This window comes from Convolutriloba macropyga, chromosome 4 (genome assembly GCF_964194025.1).
Source record: "Convolutriloba macropyga chromosome 4, txConMacr16.3, whole genome shotgun sequence".
In the NCBI taxonomy this organism is placed as follows: domain Eukaryota; kingdom Metazoa; phylum Xenacoelomorpha; order Acoela; family Convolutidae; genus Convolutriloba; species Convolutriloba macropyga.
In genome coordinates, this window is record NC_134471.1 from 73,518,674 (window position 1) to 73,543,957 (window position 25,284).

At 37.6% G+C, this 25,284-nt stretch overlaps 1 protein-coding gene across 1 annotated transcript in view; it reads right to left on the bottom strand.

The window, feature by feature from the left end:
• Nucleotides 1-18,687: 18,687 nt before the first annotated feature.
• Nucleotides 18,688-25,284, bottom strand: part of LOC142338669 (uncharacterized) — a 30,612-nt gene continuing 24,015 nt past the window's right edge. Inside the window, exons 12-14 of the transcript XR_012758996.1 lie at nt 20,450-20,594; nt 19,804-19,931; nt 18,688-18,842 (exon numbers count right to left, since the gene is read on the bottom strand). The gene's annotated coding sequence lies outside the window, so the exon portion shown is untranslated. The remainder of the gene's footprint in view (nt 18,843-19,803; nt 19,932-20,449; nt 20,595-25,284) is intronic.

Below are 25,284 nucleotides of genomic sequence, written 5' to 3' on the forward strand. Positions count from 1 at the left end.
AAGATTGTTTTTGCCTAGAATTCAAAAAAGTGACTTTCAAATGATTCAAAGCACAATTCAAGTAGAGACAAATTTTGACAAGGAAGGCGTAGTGTGTGTAGTTTATGTATGAGGATACCAAAACAATGAGAGCTTTTAGTGTAGCATCTCTAGATAAAAAATAATCGTTCTATGTTTTAAGTTAACAAAATATAAGCGGGAAAAATGTTTTTGAAAGAGAGTTTATTATTGAACCAAGGAACATTTCAAAACCCATATCCTAATTTTTGATTTAAAAGGAATCAAATAGTTATTTTTTTAAGTTAAGCCTTTCTGTGTTTCTCTATTTAGAAAAAAAAGCGTGTGTAAATTTTCCAGGGAACTTTTTCCATTTTTTGTCTGCTAAAGAGCGCAATGCAATGTTAAAACATTGTGTTGTTTGTAATTGGATGAGAAAAGTCCATTAGTTTGAAAACTTTTGTGCTCTGTAATTTTCTTAATAACTGCGGACGTAAAAATCATCTGTAAACGTATAAGAAAGAAATTTAGCGCATGTACACTTTTTGTACGTTTTCAGTAGGGTTAGAAAATATTTCAAAAAAATTGAGTTCAATCGGTTTAACATTTGCTCAATTTACGGCTTTTAATTGTACTCTGAAAAATTTTATAGTTGATAATTTTTTTGTTGATACAATTTAATTTGAAAATGATGTTTGTTTCAGTGCAAAAGGGGCAAATTGCTTTGTACGGGTCAAGATTTATATATTTTTTTGAAATATGATTACATGTAGATTGCTTGTACAGACATTTCTTTAATTTGGGCGAGTTAAGAGATGTATAGTTGTTCAATTTGTCGCATTTTGTGAGTAACGATAGATTTGATCTTTAAAAAAGATTAATATCAAAAACTTTTGGAAGCGCTCAAATTTTGAGGCACAACTTTAAATGATTGAACAGGCCAAAATGTGATTATTGGCCAGACCGAACCAACCGAAATGTGGGTATTGGCCAGTTCGAACAGACCGAAATATGGGCATTGGCCAGACCGTTCGCACCAAAATTGACATTTGTCAGACGGAAGGCGACCGAATTTGGGCTGGTCAACGGATATCTTGGGTGGCGGAATTCATCGTGAGCAGCATTTTAGTGAAATTTTCGAGTAATATGTTTCAGATCACCTACCGTGTTAAAACGTGAAACAGTACTGTCAATGAGTTCTGCTATTTTTCCCCTCTATGATTACTTAGAAGCCTACTTTTTTGAGCACTGCAACTAAAAAACTGGAAGACGCATTTCAAAGGTCACCCCTGGAAATCTGAATACAACAAATGAAAGGTTCGTCTCACTTCTTATGAAATTTGGTTCTCTTCTGAAATCTAATTATAACAAAACAAGGCTGCAGTAATAGGTAGCAGATGCTAGTGTTTCAATTTGCGTTTTTTTTCAAGACATCAGTTGTCCACAATTGATTTTTAAACCAAAATGCAAGATACTGGGGGAAAAAGCAATTCTAACGCAAAAGTGTCACATCTTTTTGGTAATCTAAATTTACAAATCATCTCTGTATTTTAATTGAAGTAGAAGTTATGTTGCATGTAGATGGCGTCAATATTTTCATCGGAACAACGTCTTTACAAAAATAATAAATAACTCAATAATTCCTATAATTGAGTTTTATAATAATTCCAAGTTCAATAATTCTAATAGTTGATTCAAAATTAAACAATTAAAAACAATTGCGCTATTTTGACCTAGAATTACAACAGTTTCTCATTCAGTCTTCAACCAAAGCACACAAAAAGAACAATCTCACCGGGAAGTACAAAGTTTTGGCTCATAAACGGAATCATCGTAGGGTTCAAGCTAATTTATGTTTTTGGGTACTAATTAATTTTAAATACTTGATATATCTTGTCATGTCATGGCTAATCTTTCTTGGAAATCTTGCCAAGATCTTTTTACTTGACACCCATGCAAAGATGTTGCAATTTCGTACATATCTTGATATTATCTTGCCATGTAACATGGCAATATCTTGGCAAGATATTCTATGATTAATCATGTTTCTTATGAAGGCTATCAAGTTTCATTTCACTGGGTAGATTGACGTCAATATTTTCATCGGAAACATGGATTACCTTTACAAAAAATAACTACCTAAATAATTCATATATTAATGTTCAACAACCAACAAGTAAAAAATTGAGACAGTTTGAACTAAAGTTACAACCGGTTTGCCATGCAGTGCTCAATCGAAGCACACAAAGTGAACAAATTCATCGGGAAGTACAAAGTCTTACTAAGAAACGGAATCATCGTACCCTTGAAAACTGTACCATGTTTCCATTTCTGAGTCTAGAAATCTAAACTTTAATTTGGCGTAATATCCAAAATACTGAAAATATTCACTCTGATATGATTGGGATTAAAACAAACTTTTATGATCAATTTTTTTTGTGTAAAATGCTACAATTGCCGAACACAAAACAGTAGCTTAAAAACATAAGTGATATTTTACGTGGTGTCCCGCTTTTTCATCCCTACTCATTTAAGGATGAAATGATTGAGGGGTTCAATGATAGAGGGTTTAAATGATTGAGGGGTTCAATGATGTGGTGTTAACATATGCGGGGTTAAATGAATCGGGGTGAAAAGAAGTAGAACCATTTTACATATTTGTTGATTATTGGTGGCAGTCAGTCGAATATGGGTCGCAGTCATTCATAAAAGTTCTAAAAACAACCTTGCAATGCGCAATAACATTCTCAACTTTGGCTATACTGCAAAAAACTTCTCTCGCAACGGCTAAAAACCAAATCAGTGCCCTCAAGAATGGAAACTTCAATTGAGTTTTCACTATCATCAGAAACTAAAAATTTTTATTTGCAATCAGGAAGAGGCATTAGTTAATTTTAGAAAAAATAGTCAGTAAATAATTTTAGATAAATAGTTAGAAAATGTTTTCTGTAAATATTCATTATGGGATGGGCCACTATTTACTATTTTGATCTGTCTTAACAACTTTTATTAAAATAGTCCTTCTGTCCCATCGAGTTTTTTAGTTGTCTTTGGTTGTTTTTGATAATTTACATTCGGGATTTAAATTTATGGTAGGGTGTTCAGTTAAACCAGTGCAACCGGCTCTTTCAGTTTGCTGAAGATTCAGTGCACAGGCACAGAGTACTGGGAATCACCGGGACTATAATTGAGATCATGTTCTGGGTAGTTTTGTCCCCCAATGTTGGTTCCAGTCTCGTACCCAAGATTGATATTTGCTTCCCTGTTTGCTCCTGATTGGGCGGCACTATCGTATAATCCTTGTCTGGGCTCTACGTAGTCTGTGCCGGAAGGTTTTTGGCTGAAAAACAGAGTCCAGAAGAGTGTTATTTAAAAAAGCCGTGAATAAGTGTCACCACAACTTTCTATTTTCCACGTGACACTCGAATGTGTGAATTTTTAAATTTGATTTAAAATTCGTTTGTGACGTGGTTAATTTCAACTTGGTTTAAAATCTTTTAGCCAACAGGCGTATTTTCGTCTCTTTATAATTTGAACACAGAATAATTTATTACGGGTTTGCGACTTCCCCTTTAAGGTCCATATACGTGATCCAAATGAGGTCTTAAAAGGACAACAAAAATTCATATTTGTATCCTTACGCGAAAACACAGTCTCTCCTTAGCCCAAAAAAATGAGGGCAATCGAATTTTTCTTCCTAAATTGTCTCCTTAGGTCAAATGAGCGTCAGCTTGATGAGCTTGATAACTTTTTGACATCCACTCTGTGTAGTATTTTGCAGTTTTGTTTTATACTTACAGCAGAATTAATTTAACACTAATAATAGTTGTACTTTGATAGTAGCCCAGTAAACGAAACTTGATACTCTTCGCCGAAAAATGAAAGGGTGAACCTTGGCATAGCTGCTTAAAATAATTATAAGTTAAACTTCTATTAACAACTCGAGTAACTTGAGCAATCAAGAAAACTTGTGACAAAAAATCAAATAGGAAAATTTTTTCCGGTTAAATAAATCAATCAACCAGCAAAAATTGATAATAGATCGTCATCAACTTTGCTAACTGAGAACGCCAGCAGAATTTTGATGAGCATCATCAAGTTTTTCGTGGTTTTTGATACTAAATTGATTGTCTATGAAAGCAACGAAATTTGCAATAATGATTGAATCTTAAAAAATGAAACAAATGACATTCAAAATAATTAATCTAAAACTATCAGCTCGAGTTATGTTAATAAATCATAGTGCAAGTACTGAATGACCGTTAATGACCGGAAAGTGAAGGCTTCCTTTCGATGTAAAATAAGACCAAAAAATCTGATAAAAAATTGATTTGCTAATTTAGCCCGATATACATTTGGATGACTTGGCTTTGTAATTCGATATCAAATTTTCATGTGAGAGACGCTTTGAGTGCACGTAGGGTGGATGAGAGATATTTTTCAATGTCAAGAAAATTTGATTGCGTTCAGACTTTCATGGAGGTCTTGCCTTGCTCTGTTCTTTATTCTGATTAGAATTGTTCTTTGCTGCGCAAAAAGTCCGGAAAATAGTGTTGAAGTTATCTGAATAGAACACAATCCAATCATGAGGGGAGTTGTTACACACGAACGAAGAAAAATATTTGTTGGTACCTACAACTGATTTAAAAAATGATTTCCCTCTTCAACAGTTTAGTCAGTGCTGGACATCTTGGTATCATCAGGCGCTATAATTTAATTCAAGTTTGTTGAGCCGGAAATAACACGAAAAAAATAGTCTTAAAAGAAACGCTTTTAGATTGTCTTTATTTACATAAATCTGTACTGGATAAACAAATTCATATTTGACTTTTGTCAAAAATACAAAAAACAAAAAAAAGAAATTCGTATCAAGGGTTTGTAATGCCGTATGACCAGCTGCAGTTTGAAATTCGTTCTGGAAATCGACCTACAGACATATAGACCTTTGAGTAGACTCCATCCTCAGACTTATCTCTTCGGCTAACTATGTTCAATATCATTCCTTTTTATTTTCACGGTTTCAGATCTCGACTATAGAAAGCTGAAGTGCCATTTAAGTTTCAATCTGCAATTTAGAAAAATGATCTGTTACACATCTCAAAATCTCTCAATGCGGTATCTTTCAAACCCGGGTTGCCCATAAGATAAAATTTTCACTAATCAAATTGATTTCTTGGTTGTCAAACTAAAAGCATATGTGATTTCCTCATAATCGTACGAGGATCACATATGATTTCTTTGATGTCATGCAATGATCGTACAAGGAAATATCGTTTGTTTTGTACGGCATTACGTACGATCCATGTACGACTACTGAAAAATGGTGGCCAGGAATTTTCATCCAGTAGATGATTAATTTCACGCACTAAACATTTATATTTCATTAAACAATAATTTACTTTGAAGCGTAATCAATTTTTAAAAAGACAACTCTAAATTGTAAATTGGAGCGCATCGAAATAAAAATTGTTATTGTATCCTCAGTTTGTTGTAATTTCTACAACTTGCTTTCCAGAAAATATAATATTATGGCCACAAGAGCACAGTTGTGTTTTTCCGGCCCAAATGTTAAGATCAATTACAGTATCTTGTCACTATTTTTAATTCAGAAAGAAAACCGATTACATTAAATCCGAAACATGAACAAAAACTATTTTTTTGCAGATTTAACGAATTAGGTTTACTAATTTTTACTGCCAAAACAGCATTGTAAATACCTTTGAGCATTTAGAATATTCTTGACGCTACAAATTTTCGTTTGAAATTTTTGTCTTATTTTATTTCCAAAAATAGTAATCGCAAACACTAAATCGCAAACCTTAAATCAGCTTACGTGGATATGTGTCTAAAAATAATGACAGCCAGAATAATATTTGCCAAAACTGAGACCGCAAGCACAGGCGAGAGTGCAAAAGTGGGCCATGTTGGTGTGTTGTCATCTTCAACACCAGCTGCATTACAGGAAATGTAGGTGTCGTTTTCGCTCCCCTCGTCTTCATCTAGCTTTTCGGGTGGATTTATGCCGCCTAAAACGAGCGGTGTGACCAATTTACTTGACTGAGATGCATTTCGGATCTTTTTTCGTTTCTACCCAGAGCTTAGCGGGCGCTTATTACTTGCTGTACCTAATAAAAATTATCTTATAAGATAACAATCATCCAATATTAAAAATTACACAAAGCATCCATTAAAACTAAGTATGACAATTTACAGTCAATTTTCATTTTATAGCACCATATTTTTCTGGTGGAAAATGTTATTGATGGCAATTTATGATGTGAACCTGGCATTTTACATTATAACCGGAAATGGCGTTAGAATTTTAACAGAAGTGAAAGCGCTATCCAGTAGTTACCAGTCTTAGCGGATCTAAGTTACCAGTAGTTACCAGTCAGAAGGAGTTCAGACAAAGTCAGCCTCACATCTTCGCCCTTTTGAAAAGGGGTCTCAATTTAATGAAGAAGCTTTGAACCTCCTAGCAGTCAATCATTTTGAAATAAAAAGGGGGGAAATAACATGAAAAAAGCGGAATCTAATATTATTTTCCTGAAAAACGTTGACAGGTTGAGACTTTAAAACAATAACTCGTAACCAACCGTCCGAATCGATCAAAAAATACAATTGATTCACAAAATAACGCAAACCTTTTTTGCTGTGAAAACTGACAAAAAAAACAAACATTAGCAAAATTCCTGGAAATTTACTTCGCCAAGTCTTAACAATTGTTCTGAAAAAATCTTTTAGAAGAATTCCTATTCGACCACTGAAACCCGGAACACCCGAGAGATACAATAAACAAAAATTGAGAAGACGAAGAAATTTTTTAAAAAATAGACACAAAAATTGTTCAATTATTTACAAAATTAACCGATCTGGCACTCAAGTATCTTCCAGAGTACATTCATAAAAACACTCAGTTTGGATATAAAAATAACAAGCAAGCAGACAGGAACTGCTAAAAAAATCGTATGAAGCGGTCAAACAAACAGAATATCTTCAAAAAATCTATTATTTAATTTAAATGGTCAAAAATGCCTCCTAACGTGCACTCACCTAATTTGAATAAAAAACAATATGGTCTAAAGATTACAGATGAAATTTAACGACCACTTTAATTAAAAAAATGTACTTGACTTAAAAAATTAAAAATTACCTTTCGCAGCCAAAAATTTTTCAAACATTATTAACTCAGTAAAACTGTAGTCCGTATCTGTTTCAATTCAACAACGTATAAGTATACATTCAAAGCATAACAACGTGTCAGCATTAGCGAAGATCGTAGCAACAAGTGAAAGCTTAGACGGCAAGGTTTTTTCGATGCTCTTTTACTGGTTTTTTGTCTGATGTTATTGACGTAAAATCAGTTCGTATTCAATCGGCAATTGTCTAGAAAACCTAAAAATATTAAGCCGAAAACCAGCTTAATCGATACATATCATGGTTATATTTACTTAAAATTAGGTTAAATGAACTTTTTCGGAACTTTCTACGTATTTTAGAACGTATTTAAATCTTATTTGGAACGATTTATATGCACATTTGAATACTCGATTCTGATTGGCTAATAATATCTCGCTTACTTATTTACTTCGTAACATCCTCCGGCCCGGAAGAAGATGTTGGGAAAACTGGTACAAGTTTTACAAGCGGGCGGACGAGTGAACCGGTCGACGTACGTAAAACGGCGGAGCGCGCGACGCTATCGGAGCCGTAACGGAGTTCCACAATCCGAGCGGTTGGGTAGTAACCCCTAGGGTTGGTTTCTTCAACTATCCAAACCAAGTCACCGGTCTTAAGATGTTGCTCGGCAGGCGTCTGCCACTTAGAGCGTCGGTTCAGTGTCGGTACGTACTCTCTGATCCAACGGGACCAGATCGCATTAGCGAACGACTGCGCACGGGCGTAGCGTTTACGGTGGTCAAGCTCATTATTGCCGACAACAGACGGAATACCGGTAGAGTATTCTCCTAAAAGAAAGTGGTTGGGCGTTAAAGCGTTCAAATCGCACGGATCGGCGCTTACGGGTGTTAAAGGACGCGAATTGAGGGCATTCTCCGCGAGACAAAAGGTAGTATGCAGTACCTCATCCGTGAGGCGACGCGTGCCAAGAATAGTGTACAACACGCGTTTGAAGCTGCGTACCAACCTCTCCCAGATACCACCTTGATGTGGTGCACTGGGTGGATTGAACCTCCACTTTATACCTTTGTGAGCGAGCTCAGCTGCAATGTTGACAACGTTCCACTTTTCAATGCTTTCTCGGAGTTCTTTCTCCGCCCCAATAAAGTTAGTGCCATTGTCCGACCAAATCATGGCAGGTGTACCCCTACGTGACACAAACCGCTCAACTACCATAACACAAGAACTGGTGTCCATGGATGTAACTATCTCGACATGGACAGCGCGAGTAACGAGTCAGGTGAAGAGGAAGCCCCACCTTTTCTCAGTAGTTCGGCGGACAGTAACATAGAATGGCCCAAAGTAGTCAACGCCAGTGTTCGTGAAGGGAGGAGACTGGTAAGCAAGTCTCTCCTCAGGTAAGTCAGACATGATTGGTTGCATAGTTACAGCTTGGAATTCTCGGCATCTCAGGCAGTGTGCTTTGATGGAACGCAAGGATGATGTTAGTTTCAGTACTGTATATTGTTCCTGCACGATTGATCTTAGGTATTCAACGCCTTGATGAAAATGCTTTACGTGCGTGTGATCAAGAAACAGTTTTACAAACGGATGACGTGCGTCTAAGATGATTGGGTATTTTACGTTAAACCCACTTTCAACTAACCGCTTGGTGCGGCCCGAGGAACGGATTAGCCCATTTGGACTAATAAACGGTGAATGTGGAGCAATTCGGCTACTCCGTTTAACGAATTTATTGTCAAGAAGATCTTTTCTTTCGGCTTTAAAAGACTCTCCTTGCACCAAGTACTGTAGATGACGCTCGGCTTCGTCAAGCTCAGTAGGGTCAGTAATGCTGCCATCGGGGTTACGGTAGCCGGCATGTTTCGGCAGAAGCCGGAGAACGTATGCGGCAATGCGCAAGTACTTTTGATAAGAACTAAACTTATCAAATGGGAATAACGACGGAACGGGAGTTGTCTGTTTTTTAACAGATGTGGCGAGAGAAATTGTATCTTCTATAATGACTGCTTGGTTGACGCCAAGTTTGATGTTATTAATGACGTCTTTGTTCGGCACGAAAGGGAAACTTGAGTTAGTTAAGAAATGTGGACCATTGACCCAACTGCTTAGTTGCAAAACCTCAGCGGACATTCCACGCGTGCCAGCGTCAGCTGGATTATCCTTAGTTGCGACGTGGTTCCATTGGTCAACGCTGGTATACTCCAAAATTTCACAAACGCGGTTTGCAACAAAGATCGGTTGCTTTTCATTAGAGTTTATCCACTGAAGAACGGTCGTGCTGTCTGTCCACATGAATACTTGGTTAACAGTTACAGTAAGTGCCTGAATAATTTCGTTCTTCAGCCGAGCGGCAAGTAGAGCTGCTTGCAATTCCAGTTTAGGGACAGTCATTGCTTTCATTGGCGCCACGCGCGCTTTCCCCAAAACAAACGCAAGCTCTGTTTTTATCTTGCCCGTAGGGGTTGTTACTCGGGCTCGAAGAAATGCGACGGCACTAAAAATATCCTGGGAACTGTCACCGAACATATGCAACTCTGTATTATGAAAGGGTCCACTAAAGTAACTTCGAGGAATTTTGATGTTTTCAAGCTTTGGTAAGTCAGCACTCCAGACCAAAAATCTTTGAACCATGTCCTGTGGGAGCTCGTCATCCCATTGCTGTCCTGTGACACGCCAGATGTCTTTTAAGAGCAATCGCGCACCGACGGTAAACGGTGCGACAAGACCAATGGGGTCAAAGACTTTCGAGACAAGACTTAGGACCAAGCGTTGCGTGAGGGACTTGGTGATAGCGCAGCTTGTACCCCTACTCACTACTAAAGTGTCATTAGTGTGATCCCACTTTAACCCTAGCACATGCGATGAATCCTCCTGACATGAAACAATAACCTTGGGCTCAGTAGATTGAGGCGAACCATCAATTCGATCAACCAGATTTCGCACATTGCTTACAAACTTTGTAAGCTTGAACCCACCGAGATGGAGAAGATGTACCAATTCCTTCGATCTATTGATGGCTTTCTCAGGAGACTCCATTGAGTCAAGGTAATCGTCCATGTAGAAGTTTTCAAGGACGGCTTTTGCAGCTTCGGGGTAAAACTTGGCATTGTCTCTCGCAGTGCGTTGTAATGCATAGTTGGCGCATGTGGGCGAGTCTTTAGCCCCGAATATATGGCGCGTATATTGATACACTACAACATTAGTTGTGGGGTCCTCCCGCCACAGAAAGCGAAGTGATGGTTGATCTGATGGTAATACACCAACCTGTAGAAACATTCCCTCGATGTCGGCAGAGACGGCATATGGATGTTGTCGGAAGCGAAGAAGTACGTAAATAAGGTTTTGGAGCAGATCAGGGCCAGTGAGCAAAGATTTATTCAGTGAGGCGCCATGAAACTTTGCTGCTCCATTGAGCACCCTACGCACCTTACCCGGTTTGTTCGGGTTTAAAACCGGATGGTGGGGTAGGTACCACTCTTTATGGGACCGGTTCTCAACCTTGTGAGCGTCCGGAACCTCAATTACATACCCCTTATTTAGGTCTTCCTTGATGGTACTAGTATACTTCTCTCTGAGGTCTACATCCTTGGCCAAACGTTTTTCGAGCGATTTTAGTTGCACAAGGGAGGAGAAGTAATTATTTGGGAGCTGAATGTTGTCTGCTGCCCACAGCATTCCGACATCGTATCTCAGGCCATTGTGTATGGTGGTACTCTCAAGGATCTCGTGAGCCCTTGCGTCTGCTGCAGATCTGGAGTCGACCTGCTTGTTTGCCCCGAATGATTCAATGTCGTACCATGACTTTACTTGACTTGCTAACTCATTGTCATGTTCGATATTCACTTTAAAGCACGTTGAGGTTAAACAGGAACTTGATGGTAACGGACCGCTTAAGACCCAACCTATGGGTAAGCGTACGGCAACGGGTGAACGCTTCTCATCGGCAGAGAAGTATTCTAACGGGCGGATGGCATGATAGACATCTTGTCCGAGTATCATCTCAATGTCTTTATAGGAATATGTCACGGGATCAAGGACTGCTAAGTGTGGGTAAGTCTCTTGCAGGGCCTGTACATTAATTATATCTGAGCCGACGTTCAGACTCTCCTTAACGGAAGGGTTGATGGTAAATAGTTCGAAATCTTGATGTTCTCTTGGTTTCACAGTAACTTCAACAATCCTAGTGTCAACTACTTCTTCGGTATTAATACCCTTGACAGTTAGCTTTAGTGCTTTACCGTGCAAACCGAGTCTATCTGCGAGACTACCGGCCACCCAAGAGTTACTGCAGGCGGTATCACACAAAACTAAAGCCTTGGTATCTAAACCGGACGAATTGACCAACTGCAATTCCGTTACCTGAAGGAGCCCCTTTACATCAGTAACAGATGACATTGTTGTGGTCCTATTAGACGGCTGTTGACTAGTAATTGATTTACTTTGAAATGTGTTGCCAGAAGGCTGGATAGTATTGGAATTTGTCGACTGTTTTGTTGGGAAAACCCTATCTGCTCCATGCAATAGTGTGTTATGCGAACTATTGCACCCTTCTGCTCGACACTTTCTTGGTTGAGGGCACTGGTGGAATGTGTGCTTGTCCCGTAAGCACGAAAAGCAAAGTTTGTTATCCGCCACCAACTTAGCTCTCTGGGTTGGAGTCTTTTCCTTGAAAACTCGACACTCCCATAGCCGGTGGTTACCTTTGCATACAATGCATCAAAAGTAAGTATTTGTGGAAGCAGATGGCATTTGCTTCTTTGTTTCCCTTTGTTGCGAATTTGATGCAAACACTTTTGAGGCTGTTTTGGTCTTGGTTACTGAAGTCATGTTCTCTTCAGGTTTGGCCTTGGTTGCGCTTTGTTTCATAAGATCATGGGCCTCAGCCTTTTCTTTAAGCCAATCGTTAAAATCAAGGAGGGTAGGCTTAACCCAGTGCTTCTTAACCGTAAACAGTGACCATGACTCTTTCATGTTTGGTGGTAACTTCTGTACCGCTTGGTTAAGTACGGAAGCGCTCTTCAAATCAGCATCATATGATAACGACTTGAAAACCCCAACGAGACTGGATATTGCAGCAGAATAGTTTATGATGTTATCACTATTGTGCATTTTAAGAGGTGGAAAACTGCTTAGTTTATCCAAGTGTGCACTTACGACTGCCTGTGGCTGGCCAAATTTAAGTTCCAAAGTCCTTAGTGCATCCTTGTACATTAAACCACAGTAAGCAAACTCGGCAATTGCAATCTTTGCTTTACCGGTGACGAGTGTTTTAAGGTACGTCAATTTAACGTCATCAGTGATCGGCTGCGAGTCGATTGCGCTTTTGAATTGACCATACCACTCATGCCACTTTAATGGGTCGCCATTAAACTCTGCAAGTTTCCACTCGGGCAAAGGGTCGTTTCTCTTGCTTGTTATTGCATCAGCTAATTCCCTAATCAATGACGCATTGTCCGGTATCAGAGGGGCAGGTGCAGACACCTGCGGACCGCTCCAACTCAACGGAGTGGGCCCAACATAGGGGTATGTTGGCTGAAAAACCGGAGTGGCTAGACCAGGTACAACATTAGTAGTCGCGATCAGGTTTTCCTGCTGCGCGCCTAACGGTGATTGCATATCAATCAAAGGGGGCGAATTGTGATAAATTCGTGGTGGAACATAATGGTGTTTGATGGTGGTGCTTGATGGTGCGATATGGGCGTGTACATTTGGGGGCAGACTATTCACGGTGGTTGCGTTTTCATTGACTATTGACGGTCTGTGCTGTGGAAACCGCCAATGACTCATATTTGGCACAAAGTTCTGGCCAAGAGGGATATTGGGCATAGTTAGGAAAGGAGGAGCAACAGACCGTATTACTTTGTTTACTCGGTTATTATTATTTTGAAAAGTGTTGTAGACGGGAGGTTGATTGATCTTTTGGGTCTGTAGAATGGGAGCAGTGACGTTAGGTGCAAATACTGGGTTCGGAATCGGAAGGACGTTAGGCTGAGCGGGTTCGGAGTTGTGCTGTTGAATGTTTGGACTTGGTGGGGCGCTTGGGTGCAGGGGAAGGTTGATTGTGGGGGCTGGATGATTTGTCGGAAAAGGAGGAAGAGTGGCGTTTGGTGCTCGGGGGACAAAATTAATTTGTTGTCGGGAGCATATTCGCTGGGCCAAATTATTCTTTGGCAGACTTGATGTTTCAGGTCCCCTGGATTGTGCGTGTGGAAAAAACTCGGATGTATTATTTTGATTTTCTTGTGGTGCGAACGTGTGTGGTGGAATGGGCTGTTGAATGGGCGGTGAAGAAGCCCCTGGGGCGTGTACAGAAGGTGGCTGACTATCCGCGGTTCCTTGGTTAGTTATGGTTGGAAGCGCCACGCCTTGCTGGCCTGTTTGATCCATTTGCGCCCTTAGGTGCGCCTGGTACAACGCCTGTGTGTTAGCAGCAGCCAAAAAGTTTTCAGGTGGAGTATAATAAGGATCGAGTTGCTGTAAAGTCTCATTGCTTAAAATGTAATTGCCTCGACAATTTTTTGGAATAGAATGCCTTGAAATTTCAGTGTTCTGATCTTCCACTGTTTTGCCGTTGCTGTGGCTAGGACATTCTGGAGGGTCAATCATAACATCTGGTCCACTATTTTTCTCATTGTTAAAACTTAAAGCAAGTGAGGTGTTGATCCAGTCCTGGACAGCCTTTTCACTTCTCATTGAGCTTCTAGCACTTGCAGTTGTTTCAGATTGGCTACCTTTAGAAACGGCGTCCAGCAATTCAAATTCTTGCAGAGTTGCCTCTGCCAACCGTTTCCTGTTGTTTTCCTCCAGTTCATCTATTTCCATTTGTTTTTTCTGTTTAGCAAGGCGAATGGCTGCCTCATTCTGTTTTTCAATTTCTTCGCGCTTCATTTTAGCAATTACGTAATCATGTTTACGCTGACTAGATGTTTTTGACGAGGTCATAATTGAGGGAAGTCTAGAACGAATGGAAGCCCTTGGTTCCTGGAACTCACTCACTTTATCATCAGCAGTGTTGATGTAGTTTCGTGCTGAAGTGAGTATCTTGTCATTCTTAGTTGTCATTGCTTCCAAGTAAGACTCTAATGAAGGCACAAGTGCACTTGGATCCTCTGTTTTTCCAGCAAATGCAATCAGGTCCTCATTTTTGTCTACAACAGTCATAAATGCTTCGTTGCACTTTGTTACTAGGCGTTCAACTTTCACTCGCCTATTTTGACTATTTATACAATGAAGAATATCTTCATGTATGGCATGCAATTCAGCCTCACGCTTTGACCTGGCAGCGTACAACTTTTTGACTTTTTGATCAAGACTATTAGACATTACGACGTTATTATTTCCAAATACAAGCAAAACTACCACTGCACACGTTTATCTATTATATGCACACTCCAAACAAATCAAACCCACGCGAATTAAACCCAATGCAAAAGACACCAAACACAGCACACTGTAGACAGTCTGTAAAACAAACCGCCCAAAGAGCAGAAAATGTCGTCGAGCACCCAGTGCCCGACCAAAACAGAAGTGCAGCGCTGAACGCTATGCGCTCAACGCAGAGGGAGACAAAGGACAAACGGGAAGTCGAGCGAGGAAAGCGGACGAGCAACGCGCGACGCAACGGGAACGGAACAAACGAGAAGTCGAGCGAGCAGTGCCGGACGGAACGGGAACGGGACGTGCGGGAAAGCGGGTGAAAAACGCGCAACGCAACGAAACGGGACGGTGGGAAAGAACGGGCGGGAAATGAGGTTGGAAAGAACTATGTTAGCAGACCACAGCAAAAACTCAACCAAACAACCTAGCCGTAACTCCAGAACAAACTTAAGTCACACCCTAGGAAGAAGGAGAGAAGCTACTGCAAGACAATCTAATATAGTTCATTATGGGGCTATAACGACAAATTTAACGACAAACTAGTTTACGGCAATGCAGTAGTACACTGGAAGAATGAAAAGGTACAGAAATTTACTAGCCGTAACTCCAGAATAAACTTAAGTCACATCCTAGCAAAACCCAAACCAAAACAAACAGCATACTAACGGTATTAAACAAACTACGGCAAAATTGAATAAACTACAATAGTGTCTTTGTAGACTAAGATAGTTGGAAAAGTCAAGAAACAACCCAGCCGTAACTCGAGAATAAACTTAAGTCACACCCTAGAAGGCAACAAGACCAAACCAACTAGCAATCATACAGGTACACACAAACATAAAGCAGCAAAATCAATATACTACAACAGGAAGGCTAGTAAATTAGTAAAGTTGAAAAGTCAAAAGACAATCCAGCCGTAACTCGAGAATAAACTTAAGTCACACCCTAGAAAGTTGTAAGACCTAAACAACAAACCAGCATACTAGCATACTCAACATACTACATCAAAAATAACAACATACAACATCACATATGACAACATACTACATCAAAATCCTGAAACGTAGACGGAGAAAACGAAAAGCAAAGTCTTGGGAGAGCGACGTTATTGAAAAAAAAACGGAACACGGAGAATTGAAAAGTTAAAGGACGAAAAGGACGCGGACGAAACGGTACATAAACGAGCGACGAAAAAAAATTATCAATATATTCGATCATTTTTTTTTGTAGGCCGGAGGTTGTGAAAATTTTCACAACTTTTTCTGTGTAACGAGTTTCGCTCAATTAACGAACCTTCTTGTAGGAAAATTGATTTTTTGACAAATTTGTCAAAATTTTATGCATTTGTCCAATTTTTTCAAATTTTGGTCAATTTTTTGCAAATTCTTGATTACGGAACGGTAATCCATTAAACTGGACGATTTTAATCTCAAGAATACGGTTTATCAATATTCGGTATTGATTTTCTAAAAGCTTTTAGAAATGCCTCAAAATTGACCAAAAATTTTCAAAATTGAACAATTTAGCATTATTTTCTATCAATTTCCTCTATATCAGAAGTTGTTTTTGATATACGAACTGACTGTATCAATTTTTTTGAATTTTTGGTAAATCTACCAAAAATTTCCAAAATCGATGTTTTTCTTCCCAAAATCGTGTTTGCGGGGGCCCCCTTTCTAATTTTTTTTCTACAAAGATTAGTTTATTTTTACTAACCCATGTGATATTGAAAACAAATAAATCGGGTTGGGTTCCTTGCCGTCTAAATATTAATTTGCATTATGAAATTACTACAAAAATTATCAATGTCTGTTTTGCTTTTGTCTTACAGTTTTGAAGTTCAACATACACCCTGAACATCTGTCACAAATAGACCTTCCTTAAATTTTTTTTCGTTGTCCATTCATAATTTTGTCCAACTGTCCCATTGCTCATTGATCCACGTGATTTGTCCAATTGATTGTATCCAAAAACATGGACCAGTTTTTGATCCAAAACATCTTTTAATTTGATAAGATCCAAAACATCTTCCAATTTGATAAGGGCACTCTCTAGATCCAAATTATGGCCGTGTTCTGCCCGTCTGAGTTTGTTCTCGGCATCCTCCACTCACGTTAACATCTTTCGACGGAATGAGTTTATCATAACAATTTAATAATAGTTTCTTCCGCAAACTAAAGGTGGCTCAGTAAGGAGCGGCACCAATATTAACTCAGTAAAACTGTAGTCCGTATCTGTTTCAATTCAACAACGTATAAGTATACATTCAAATTATAACAACGTGTCAGCATTAGCGATGATCGTAGCAACAAGTGAAAGCTTAGACTGCAAGGTTTTTTCGATGCTCTTTTACTGGTTTTTTGTCTGATGTTATTGACGTAAAATCAGTTCGTATTCAATCGGCAATTGTCTAGAAAACCTAAAAATATTAAGCCGAAAACCAGCTTAATCGATTCATATCATGGTTATATTTACTTAAAATTAGGTTAAATGAACTTTTTCGGAACTTTCTACGTATTTTAGAACGTATTTAAATCTTATTTGGAACGATTTATATGCACATTTGAATACTCGATTCTGATTGGCTAATAATATCTCGCTTACTTATTTACTTCGTAACAAACATACTTTCTCTCAATTTCCCTCAATAGTGTATAAACAAAAACCTGTCTCTTTTACTCTTTTTTAACTTTTTAGTAGATCAACCTAATTAAATGTATTCACGTGCGGCAGTGAATTTTACTTAACCTGTTTTTAATTGATCAAAATTATTTCTCTTTTATAGCTAATATTTATCTTTTAAAACAACAGTGATTTATGTTTATCATCTAATATGCCAAAAAATCATCCATGATCAATTAGGCTTTCAATTGTTGAGGTTCCAAACCATATAAACTTTAAAAGCAGGCCAATCAGAAACAAGCCCAGCTTTGGAGGAGTGATAAGCATTCTATATTCAGTTTGTCTTGGTAAGATAATATTTGAACCCCGCTTTTGAAAACAATAGTTCTTGAAATGCGGAAGTTTTCATGTTAAACAATTGGTTATGAATGCACTGATACGGCCATTTTACAATCAATAATTGATGAATAAGATTATCGAAATTAAGTTAAGCTAAAAAGAAGGTTTTCATATTCAAACTTATCTTTAGTTTTTCAGATCCGTGAACTACTGATTGCTTTTACTATGTAAAATTGCAGGCCGTTCTGAAGCTGCATCTCAGTTTTCCATTGAGAGATCTGATCCGATCAGATTATGTCATTTTGTCTTTTTAGATATTGTTATAATTTTGTTTTCAACTGGATACACTTTATAAAGTTCTAATTGTTACATGAAAAACAACTTTTTATCTTTACCAAAAGTTTCAATCAGTTATGCCATAATTGTTTCCATCTCAGTTTACCTCAACTTTATCTGAAGTTTATTTTGAACACTATTACACACAGTTAAATTTACCATAAAAATGGAGTAGACTACAATGGGCCTTGGACAATAATGCTCTAAACAAAATGACAACGTGTAGTGAAATTTTCAGACATCTTTTTGAAATATGATTTTTTTTTCGAAAAACTTCTGCAAATATTTGCATCTCAATTTGTTATTTAAAAATGTTCAATAATTTACTAAAAGTTCAATAAAAGTTATAACATGAGAGATTAGTGGCGAATTTAAATATCGCTTTAACTTTACCATGAATTTGTTAAACTGTTGACATAGTTTCTTGTTTATCAACCTAAATGGTGGCAGTCTTTTTTAATAGTCTCAGCATCCTTATGTAGTTTTTTTTTCAATTTTTGCGCAAATGGGTATTAATTCTCGATAAATTCAAATGTCAATCTAATAAGAACCATTCTGATGCTCATAAATAAAATGATAAGGACAATTGGTTGTATTATATAAACTAGAATCCGACAAAAGCTGTACAGAAAATTACTCTTGCCCGAGTTTTAAATTTTTTATCACTTTTCAAGTATAGTTGACACTCATTTTGCATTAAATTCTCTCACCAGTTTTAATGAAACCAACGGCGGGCTGCGTACTCCTGCGACCAAATGAGCTCACAGTCCAGACCTCAAGTTTGTACTCCGTTTGTAGTTGGAAGAAGTCCAGAAATACTGGACTCGCCTCGTTCACTCTCATTGGCAAAACAATCATTTCATCTTTCAAAATTTGATTAGTCGATTTATGATCATCATTCGTTTTGTATGTTGTTAATTCGAAGTGTTCCCAGTTGCCTTTGGCTGGTTCTGAGAAGGATATTTCAAAATGAGTGTCCTCGTATTGGTGTAGCCGGATCCCAGTCACGTCCCGAGGTGGAAGGGGAGCTGAAAACATTTGGCCATGCAAAATGACTTTTTTCTTAGGAGAGGAGTTTGGTGTCTTCATATTGGTGATTCCTCTCATTTGTAGTAATAATTCTACTTGCAATGGGTCTCGAAACGTTGTGGAACCCAATCATATAAAGAAATCAGTTTCGATGGAAAAATGTATATCATTTACTTAACATACTTATGATGTACGAAGGTGATCCAAAATGGATCAAAAATGATTGTGGCAGACTCTGGCCATACGTTAAATTGAGCGGGTTCAAGAACGGACCAGCCAATTTGAATGAGTCAGAGTGTGGTCATAAGTTTTTATCGTCTGGAAGAGTCTCATTCTAACATTTTTGAACAAGGATCTGCTTGGTTATGCAGCCCGACATTAAGTTGCAATATCAACATACGCTTTGATCCTTTTGTGAACAATAACAGTTACAAAAGCATCAATTGGCCTTATGAAATAATAAGACTCATTTTTCGTTTTTTTTAATAATTATTTAAAAAACTTTAGAAGCCAAACTTTTCTGAAAGACCATCTAAATGATAAATATCAGCATGCCATTTGTGTTTTCGGTCCTCATTTGGTAATAGGAGTACCTTCTATCCAACGGTTGAAAGATTAGGTTCCTCTGATTTCTGTCTACTTCAAAGCGTCCCACTTTTTCGCCTGATTTATTTAATCCCCGTCATTTTACCCCAATTTTAATCATTTGTATAATTGGTACTGCTAATTTGGGTACTATTATCATTTGGCATAAATTAATATAATTCGACTGATGCTTTGTTGTCACACTTTTCGGACTAGTGTACCCTCAAATCCACCCCTGATCTAGCCATCCCAGACCGAAGTGACTAAATGACTTTTCCAGACCATGTAATTCGAGTGCACCATGTACGTTCGAAGAAGGTCTGAAGAGAAGTCACTTTGGTCTGGACAACTTGACCTGGGTTTCAATCTGCCAACCTGTATCTTGAATGATTTTTTCCGCACTTGACTCGATGTTTCCCTCAATGTCAGCTGTGGTTAACACGGAGAACTGGTATTGAGAACCAGGAATCAAGCCAGGTGCAGAAAAGTAAGTCACTGCGTCACTAAAACAAAATTTATTTCAATGAATGTTAAATTATCTCCAATGGATCCTATTGCTATAATCCAAATTTAATTTTTCAACAGATTTTAATGAGAAAACATACAATGATACAATTTAAAGTGGATAAATTGTTTTAGTTTAAAGTGGATAAATAGTTCAAAAGAAACAAAATTTCCCTAAATTATAAGAAACATTTCATATAAAAATGCATTAAAGTTAATCGTTAATATAAGAGCAATTTAAATGGCTCGAAATTCAGAAATCGGTGTCAAAAAAGCGTTTAAATCCACTAAATAAAATTAAGCATTGCGCTGAAATTTGAATAAATTTCATACAAAGTTTCTGCGCATTTCAGCGTAAAATTATGTACAATTTTTTAGCTGAAAAATTGAAAAAATCAACTCATCTCTTACATAATTTTTTCACATTCAGCACATTTCTTACGAAATAATGCGCTGACATCTCGACCCGAGCAGCAGTTAAAGCTGATTCTTTGTTTATCGATATAGCCTAACTAACCGTAAGTAGGTTTGTCCGTTCCCTGATTGGTCAATGACTTGTATCTTGAATGCGCTGTAGTATCCCTCAGAAGGTGGGCTCCATTCCAGTTTAATAGTCTCACTGTCAAGGTATTTCACGCGCAAATTGTTCACAGGAAGAGGATCTGTCGGCACAGGTATGATCAATTCGTCTATATTTTTCAAGTTTATTAAAATCGATAATTGAACAACCAATCAGTTTATAATTAGGTCAACTTAATAAGCCCAAGTGACTAGAGAATTAAGACTTTCTTGCACTTGACACCTGTGCATTTAACCCGTTTGATCTTTCTTGTAAACACGAGCTGAGAAAAACCTACAAAAATATCCACAAAGAATTTATGGTTCAATAAAGGACAAGTTTTTGACCATTCAAAGCAATTCTTGTAGCTGGGTATCATGAATGGTTCTTAGATGGTTCCTGCATGGTTCGTACGATATCTGTACAATTCCAACATAGCTCATCCTAAACTCTATCGTATCGCATCTTGTTCAGATTTCAGTTACTATACTTACTCTTGTTTAGTTACCTTATACACCAACAACACAATTTACATCTGGTTTAAATGACTTTTTTTTAAAGCTTACACTTTTTTCAGAGAAGGTAAAACAAAAAAATAGCGGTAAATCATTGAAAAATTTAATGAATTGTATTGAGATCCTCTGTGCCCCAAAATCTTAACTAAAAAGATCTAGTGGGGTAGTAGGTGAAAACCGCTCCAGGAAAATTCCATTAGGGTCTACAGAACAAGAAATGACTGGAGGTCATTAAATTGTTGTCTTCGCTGTAGCTTTGCAGATGCTGAGTCGACGAGAGTTGACAGGTCACTCGGTTTAGCTTACAATGATGGCTTTGCTGACATCTGGCGGCAGTTCTCTAAACCAAAGATTAGGAGAACAGCACCTTTCGTACGCTTAAAAAGACATATTCCATCAAACTTAGGAGCAAAGAGTTTTCATTGAACAGCCGCAAACGGTTCAAGACAGTCCTCGCCACCTTTTCTTAAACCTGTAAAAGACTTTCATAAACGTAAAGTTGTAAAGTATTAAACTCTTAAACTTGTAAACTTGTTTTGCAGCTCTGTCATCGCTGACTGCAATCTTTCAGCTCGGAATCAGACGCAGTCAGAATTTATAAAGATAAAACTATGTAAGAAGGCTCTAAAACAAAGAATGCCGCATTGATGCTCTCTTACTATACTTTCATTGGGTGCTGTTTCTTTATATATATTTGAACGCAATACTTTGAAATTCAAAAAAAAACCATATATTTGATTTGAAGAAGTAGAGACCAAGTGAATGTTTTTTAGTTTTAAAACCACCTCCTAGAATTCACGTCCTGAAAATTGCGATAAAGAGAGCCGACAAACGTTTTTTTTTGATAAAGTTGTCTGTTGATTGTTGCTTTTGTGTTGTTGTTGACGAAATTCAGGTTCGTTCAATTAAAGAACGCTTCCTTGATGACTTAAAGTTCAATTTTTTTCACTGCAAATTTGTTTAATTTTTAAAAAATTGGCGAAAAGGGCGTTATTCTCCTCAAGTATGAGACTCTCTCGGTGTTGATATGCCGTTTTACTTTCAGTGACTCCATTGTGATGATTGTCTCTCTTATAATTTGAGTGAGTTTGTCAGTTCTTTCTTTGTTTTTCGGAAAATTGTGCAAGATTTAAAAGAAATGATTTGTTTCTGTGCCTTGAAGGTCCATGTTTTACAAGCAATGACACAAGCAATGCTCTCACTGCAAAAAAAATGAAGTACTTCAATTTAAGCCCAAAAAGAACAGGATTTTCGGCGGGTTTTTTAGTTTTTAAGTTCCATGTGCCGAAACCAAATTTTATTGCTACTTGTTGGGACTAGTAACTGCGTTTTAGGTAAGATACTGCGTCTTCTTTAGAGTTAGATTTGAGGAAAGAACTACTTTCAAATATATTTTTCCTTTAAATGATTTTGCAAACATCTGTTTCAACTGTCCTTGTTGAGTCGTCCTCCGAGGCTGTCAAATTGAACTATGGCAGCTGGTTAGTTATCTTTGATATTAGGGTAATTAAAAAGCAAAAAGAATTCACATCGTTCTCTTGTTTGAAAATGTGTGTTTTGCAAATTTTAAATTTTTTTGCTCACTTTCTACTGAGGAGTCTGCAAAATTCAACGATTTCTGTTCCAGCGATTCGTCTTCAATTCTTCAGAAACAGGTTACAAATTTTTCCAATGTTTTTTTTTAGTTTCAGGAGTCAATGCTCGCATTTTTCAGATTTGTTTAGCAATTGTCCACCCCAGAAGGTTATGCAGGGCAATTTGCAGCACGCTTGGAACCGTAGAAACTCACATTTCAGAGAATATTATTGTTGCGATAGATCTAAACGTAAAACTATTCCCACTTTTTGTTCTATATGTTTAATAAGCGTCTCTTGCTAGATTGTGGACTTGACGAAATTTTACCATTCGGTTCATTTAGTGGTACATCATCGAAATCATATAACTTGAGGCACGAATGTGGTTTAAAGAAAAAAGAGCTGTTTGTTTTCTCAACGTTTTGATATTTTTGTGAAAAAAAAACTTGTTTGCATCACTGATTTAATTTTAAAATGCAATTGAATCATAATGATCAACTTTGACGTTTTCGAGCCGTCTGGTCTGTGGACAGTCTGAGAAATATCAAATCGCGCTTTCATTGTCAAGTAATGCTGAGTTCTTTTCTAATTTACTTTCTGGCACATAATAATGCAATTGGAACCACTTAGAATTGATTCCTGATTTTAGCAAAAAAATTGGTTTGAGCGACGTTATTGACCACGTTTGAGCAACAAGTGTAAGGATGGCGGATCCACGTGTTTTCATTTGTCGAAGTGCAGAAAACTAAAATTTTTAGTTTTGCATTGCAATCACAGAACCAAACGGGAACAGATTTTAGTGGTCTGGCTGGAATTCTATTAGTTTGTCCAAGTGAGTTCTTCTTTTTATTGCTATTTCGTATTTTTGCAATAAGTATGCGAATCTGTTAAAATTTATCTATTTGTTTATCCTGCCTGTCAACAGAACAACTGCCTTTGGCAATGCTGTGATATTGTTTATTTACTGCCTTGCAAAAAAAAGATGAAGAGTTTATTCAAAAACTTTTTTTGTTCTGAAAACTCCACTGTCGAGTCTGTTTGTTAATCTTTTCTTTCGGAAACTTCCGTTCTTTGAAGAATCTTGCGTTCAACCTTGATTCTTATTTGGGTTGTCGCAAGAGCTGTAAAATTGTTGGCTCTCTTGTTCTGAATTATAGGTTTTGCAAAAGAAAAAATTGTCCACAATTGTTCGGACTGACAATATAAGCAATCAGAAAACTTAGCACTACTGGGACTTGTGCAGTTATTGTCAATGACAATTCTCTGCGCCTAAATTAACTGGGTTAAGCAAATACGTTCATTAAGCTCAGCACTTGAACCATTTTGTGGTAGGAAAAAGCCGTGTTTTTGTCAGCAATGATGCAAAAGCAATCATATCTTCACGATCTTTCATGGCTGGTTTTGGAGAGGTTTATGGCTGTTTAATCAAAGTAGTAACAACCTTATATGGTGTCAGAAATCTCTGTTTAACTTTCGAATCACCTCGTTGTTCCAGTTTCAGGGAGGTCTAAGGTTTGTTGTGGGTGAATGTTAAAAACATCGCTAATTCAATAATTCCACTTGCCTGATTTTTCGTCGAAATTCATGATACGGATAATTGAGCGGTGTATATCCAATTATCAAATCTGGTTAAGTATAGTTGACCGTCTATGAATTTTTGGCACTCTAAATCACTGGAGAAGATATTCTTTTCCAGTGTCAATTAGCTACTAAGAACAGTTTTTGATCATTCACTGTAGTCTTTTCCTTTCAACGGAGCCATAAATTAACCTGCAACTAGTTAAAATGATGATTTACTCTGCTCAATCGGAGACGTCATAGTTTGAGCTGACGGTTATTGGCTGATTTTTTTGTTATGCTTTTTATTATTGTTGGCGCTAAAGTTGGCGCTGCAGTTTTATCGAAACACTTGCAATATTTTGCTCATTTCTCAGCGGTTAACTGCTTTCACTGCTTTTAAAACTGACTTTGACAGGCGAAATTAGTTTACTGCGATCGATTTATTGAAAGCGATACTGTTTTTCTATGGGCAACATTATGTTTTTGTTTACTGTTTGTAGTATATGAATTTTCGCTTTTGTCACGTTAGTGAGCTTTTTCAAGTGGTCCTACAGCATCCACATTTTTGATTGAGTAAGTTGTTCAATCAAAAGTCAAACTGTTCCATAGCCCTTTGAACTCATCAATTGTCACAAACGCAAACTCCGGTTTCAGTCAGACTCTATTTGACGCTGCATTTCATGCTCAGGCTTTCTGGCTATGTTCAGTTTTCGGTCAAGGAACCTTGCTGCGTGTATAAACAATTTTAAAATGTCTTGTCAATTAAGTGAGTGATTACGTTTTTGTCAATTGTCAGACTTGTCAATTTTTAAGAGTGTTATAGTATCTGCTACTCTGAAAAGTAAAACCCCACAAAAACTTATTGGAGCATCTGGCAATAATTGTGAAAACTGAATAGCAGGTGAAAGGTAAGCCAGATTTTTGAGATGATTTCCACAATTTAAAACAACCAAGGTGGGATTGCATATTTTGCACTGGTATAACTGTGAAATTTGATTGGCTTCTAACTTTTGGGCAGTTTATGTTAGAAGAAAATGATGCATTATGTCGCCTGACGACTTCTAGCTTTTCGAAACATTGCACATGCGTTTTTTAAGTATTGGTAACGTGACTGTGCTTGAAGTCACTGAGAAATTCCGGTACG